This window comes from Pempheris klunzingeri, chromosome 9 (assembly GCF_042242105.1).
Source record: "Pempheris klunzingeri isolate RE-2024b chromosome 9, fPemKlu1.hap1, whole genome shotgun sequence".
Lineage (NCBI taxonomy): Eukaryota > Metazoa > Chordata > Actinopteri > Acropomatiformes > Pempheridae > Pempheris > Pempheris klunzingeri.
The window spans coordinates 21,787,624-21,793,623 of NC_092020.1; positions in this window are offsets into that span (position 1 = coordinate 21,787,624).

Below are 6,000 nucleotides of genomic sequence, written 5' to 3' on the forward strand. Positions count from 1 at the left end.
AAACCAATAACATTCACTACTAATGTAAATTGCCCTGAGAATATATCACAAACTCACACGAGCTCTCTTTCTTCAACTCTTCCTCAGTCACTGGCAAACTCGTATTCATGAATTGCAATTATACCAGTGAAATATACCAGTGACATTTCATTTCCTTCTTTGCAGGCAACAAAACAAAATATGTATGTACTAGCATTCTAACACTCATCATTTGCTCATTAGTTCCACAGTTTTAGCTGTTAAATGAACCGAAGGAATGCTTCGTTTTCAGTAGCATGTGAACACGACCAACAGTCAGACAACGTACGAGCAACAAACTCAACCAGTGCGTGAGGTGTTTTATGGAAGGCTGAGCTGTTTTCTTCAATAAGAGGAAAAAAAAACATGGACGCCATTAAGGGCTCCTAAGGCCTATCTTCTCATGTCACTGTACATATCTTGGCAAATGAAGACAAATGCTTGTGAGAGCACACCACGTTCCAGGGGAGCTTTCGACAAATTAATCACTTGCAATTCTATCCTTGTCCACTTGGGCGCCTGGCGGGTCCCTGACGCAGCGTCCCAGACGTAATGAGGGGCACATCGTCGAATGCTCTTTACGAGCTCCTCCCAACAAGAAAAACATAAATGACCAAATGAAGCCACCTCTCTGGAGGAGCGTCATGTTCTTTGGATGGCGTGGCGCCTCAACCTCCAAGATCACCCCTCCACCCCTCCACCAAGTCCTCCTCTCTCTCCTCACATCAGGATTTCATTAAGTGGTGAGCAGCAACCCCCCCAATCCACTCTACTCCATCACCACCACCACCACCACCACCACCCCCTCATCCCCCTTTGCTCTCTCCTGCGCCACTTTGCTCCCAAACCAAATGAGGAAATAGCTCGTCTGGTCGCTGACAGACCCTGGGCTTGGCTGTAAAGATAAATGACCCAAAGTATTAAAGTTTAACACGTTGACAAAACCCACCTGATCTGTGGGATTAATGCAACAAAAAATCCATCTGTGGAAAAAAAGGGGGTGAGGCGGGGGGGTGGGGAGAGGGTGAGGTGACGGGGACTCACAGGAGAGTAATAGCCGGGCATTGGGAAGGTCAAACAATCTTTAGAATAAGTACATATCCAGTGCCGAGAAGCAGAACTTAGCAGAGATGTAGGTTATATCTCATGTTCTTGTGTGTCATGCTTTGGGAAGTTAAGAAATTCCACAAAAGCTAGAAACAAAAGCACACAACACGTCCAAGACGTACACGGTAAGAGTGGTGACGCTTAATTGGGTCACATGAAGAACACAACGAGTGCATTCACTTAAAATCACATTAATATTCTGAAGTCATTCAGAGCAGAGGTCCTGTGTTTGAGTATTCCAACCACAACAAAGTGCGTTAGCAGAAACTTAAATATGCTTGCAGAAAATAAAAATATCAATCAGACCACTGATTGTTTTTTTTCGCTGCCATTATTACATATTTTTAAGGTGATGGAGGATGGAGAAAAACAGCCCCAAAGTTGTTTTTGCTACTCATTTTCTACTTGAGATCTGCCTAAAACAGTCCGAATGTTATTTATCAGATTTAAAGATACTAAACACAGTTTCTAAAATTTGCCCATAGGTAGCTTTAATGCAAAATTATCAATGTTGATATTCTCCTCCCAAACCTTACTGTGCAGCAGTGATGTCTGTGGTCGGATCTGTTAGCATGACTTTTAAACTTCTCAGGAAAATGGATATGTATATGAAGATGCATATAATCTTATATCACCTCTAATCAGGATATGAGGTCATTTCCAGAGTACATTATATATGTGAAAGTGCCTCATCATTTTGTCCTTGATTATTACTGAATGACCCCCATGGGCAATTGAGATGATTGAGTTTGTGTTATCTTCTAAAGCTGGGGTTAAAGGTGACAGCACAGTGTATACTTTACCTGGACTCAATTAATATTCAGAGAATAGGGCTGTGGTGGGAAACTTCCAGGATTCAAACATTACATTGACGAGTGTTCATCCGAGTCTGCTTGCATTTTTAACAAAACACAGTAAACGCAGAGTGAATCAGGGGACAATGTGCAGCTCAGTATCAGAGGACGAATGAATTGAATTCATATAGAAATTATTTTCATTTCTAAATGTAAATGAAAGACATTGTACAGCAGCCGTACTCATGCTGTGTTCTTAGCAGCATATGATTGGCTTTGGTTGGTTGTTTTCTGATCCTTTTGATGCCTTTAAATTTGCATTTAGAAATAAATCATACCGTCATTCGCCACATTTATGCTAAGAGGGAGAGAAAAATAATTCGGCTCACTGTCTTCATTATGTTTTATTGCATTTTATATATATATATATATAGATAGATAGATATTATAGCCTATATTTATATCATAAATGTTCCCATTCTTCTGCTACTCTTGAATGCAGATATAGGGACGTTTCAAAGTGTTTATTAAGGGATTTATCCACAGTTATAACCTTTCTTACAGTGTGTCATAAAGCATTTATTTAGTTATTTCTGCAGATCACTCCCGGGTGGGTTTAAAACTGCTTATAAATGTGTTCAGAACTCCTGAAGACATGTTGAGCTTGAGGGTTCATCAAGCAATAAACTTGTGGAGTTTCTTTTTTCTTTACTTCTCTCTTCATTATTGAATAATTCATAAATATTAAAATAAATGCTTCATATTTCACATCTGGGCTATATTATATTGTTGATCATTCATTAATTTTTTCTATTTTTAAACATAGTTGTTGTATTGGCCCAATTAATTGGTGTGTTATCGGTGTCGTGAACCATTTATCAAGTGTGTATATCCTGTTTATGAATGCTAAACAAAGAATGTTAAAATGAGGTGTTGCCTGCTTCCTGCACATAACATATATGTTAAGAAGTACCTTAACTTTAACATGTGGTATATCTGAATTCAAACAACACATTTCCTGATCCTTTTGAACACCACATGTCAATGCATGTGCAATGTAACCGCTCCACTGTATATGTGATGCTATTGATAGACCCCGAGTTGAAAAGTGATACTTACTCAGTGAGCATTTTCATTCATTCCAGTGTGAAGATTTGTTCACCTCAGATTAGACTTCCAGCAGAGATCAACAGGTGTAAAAGTGATTTGTAGTAATTCCTGGTGTTCGTTTTGCCTACTTGGACAACCAGATGGATGGAGATACCCCCACAGGACAACATGACTGCCAGAGGCTTTAGTCATTTTGGAAGTAAATGTAATATGCTTTTCTGTGATTAAGACCTAATATGAAATATGAATTGTCATGATCCAGAGACCAACTCTCACCTCAGCAGGATAAAACAAACACTAAGAATTATTGGCAAACACGCTGCTATGTGGCCCAATTGTTATGTGCTTCATGGAATAATGAATATGTCCACATAGGTGAAATATAAGCTATTAAAACAAAGTGTATCTCAGCTGAGGTGCAGCACAGCACTTACTGGAATAAGTTCGGAAGTTTTTAGCCAACTGTTAAATCATTATTTCCTGCTGTTTTTCAGAGACATTTTTAAATTGAAGTCTCCTCTAGGAAGGGATTCCTTTCTTTCTGAAATATCTAAATAATGATAAGTGACGAAAGAAAGTAAAACCAATAGCCATTTGATAAAACCTGAGTCACGATGATATCAAAAGCTTTGGAGAAACCCTCAGATCCCCCGTGATGATACTGGCAACTGATTTCATGTGACAAATGCAGCACAATTACAGGAACATTTTAAAATTATTTTCATGAATCTGACTTTTACAGAAAAACTCCAAAAAGAAAAGATACAACAGATATTTAGACAGTCAGATATTACCACTGGAAAATACGATGCTATGATCTATAGTGATTTATTAACTTTTCATAAACCGTTTTTGTTTGACAGAACTCTTAAACTTCTCCTACAAAACTCACTCTCATGTATTTTTTCTTGTTTGGCTCGCTTCATTTCTCAGGTTGAGATATTTTAATGGACATGAAAACAGGAAAAATAGCAATGGGAAAGAAATGTCGGGAAAGCATAAATACTAAGGGAGTGAAAATACTAAGCGAGGTCTTGGCCCGATCTGTATCCATAACTTACTCTGTTGCAGTAGTTCATAAATATTAAGAATAGGCTCACAATCCATCGCAACCATGAGCAATGAATCCACGGAGAAAAACTCCTGCTTGCCCCTGAGTGTCAAACCTTATGTGTGTGTGTGTGTGTGTTTCTCAAGGCTGAGTCTGACTTTAAAACAGCCATTTTCAGTTATATTTTGGGAACTGAGCAAGAGTCTGATCTCATGCTAATAGTTTACTGCCTAGCTCATGCACAACATTGACCGCTGATGTCATCAATATCTGAATTTTTGGACTGTTGACCATCAATTTCCAATAAAGATTTTAAATGAATTTGCTGGCTGTATGATGAACTGACCTGCTTTCATTTTTTTTCCACAATAACTCAAAAGTTCACTCTCCTTCCTTCTTCCATATAACGCTCTGTCTGTCTGCATGAATACAAATTGTAGAGAGGCAGACATGCATGCATTCACCCTCCTACTCATACCCACTCACTTCCTCTGTGATTTTATTTCCTGCAGCAGAGCCATTTTAATAAATTTCTCCATTTCCTGGATTTCATTTTATGCATGTTGTTATATTCTTACTCACTTATTTTCCATGTTGTTGCTATCGTCACGTTAATTCCTATGTTTTTGTTTATTTCATTTTTTGGTTCTTTATGTCTCACCTGATCAGAGTAGTGATTGTGGGTCACCTTGGTTTTAATAACTACTGTAAAATGTTTCATTCAACATTTCAAACTTGCATGAATGTACAAACCAAACCAAAGTTTAGAAAACTTGACTGAACTAAACTGTAGTTTTGCACTTATTGTGCATTGTGATATTCTTTCTTTCTTTCCCTGTAAATATTTCTGTAGGAGGAGCCACTCTAACAATAAAAGTCTTACTGGTTGGGTGAAACATAAATTGTTCAGTCAAAGCTTCAGTTTTATATTACAGTCAATCCAAATGGAAGAGGCAGGGAGAGCGAGAGGGGAGGAAACTACAATAATATCAGGAGTCCTGATAGTCTTGTTAAGAAGTGGAAACACAGATTTTGGCTGAGCTCATCTGTTCAAACTAGCCACACTTGCCTACATGTACCCACAGTAGGTGCATTAGTTAGACAGCCTGCTGAACATCCTACATTTATAGCTAAGTAAGTATTAAAAACAAATTCAAGCTCATGTTATTGAGTTATTTCTGTTATTATATCTGCAGTTTGTGTCTTATATCCACATGTGTCCAGATGTGGATAGTTGTCTCAGAAGTGAACACATCACACAATTTGTCTTTGTTGCTTATTTTTTGATTTTTTTTAAGTGAAAAATGCAAAAAATACTCATTTGTGCTCAGCCTTACAGCTAATGCTGATTTGATATTTAGTATATCACGTCTGATACGTTTCATAAGCGAATATGTGGTTTTCATATTACTCGTTACGTTTATAACATAATTAAGCGTGATTTCAACGATGTCTTCTATGAATTCCATCTATCCAAAGGTGGTTTATTGAGTGTTTGAGTCCATAGCTTGGTTAAATGTAACATGTATTCAGGGGCTGCTCACTTGTGATCTGATCACCTCAGATACATTTTGGTGTCAAGTGTGAACAGGGCCTAAGAAATGTTTATATGGGCAGAAATTCCAATCTGCTTTTTGCACAGACTCTCAGTGACTCTGAAAACAATAAGGAGAAAAAGATAAACTTCAACACATCAGTCAACTTTGTGTCCCATTTTTTTTGCTTCCAGGGGATAGACAGTCTGTGTGCAGCGGCCATGGCACACCCCTCAGTGACCACATCCGCCATAAGCAGCCGGAGATGAAACGATATGGAGATTATCGGGACAAAAAGCCTCCCAGCTTGTCACGGGATGCAGAGCGTATTGTACATCCACATGTATTGAACACAAACCTGTCACCGTCTGTGACAGCCCCATTC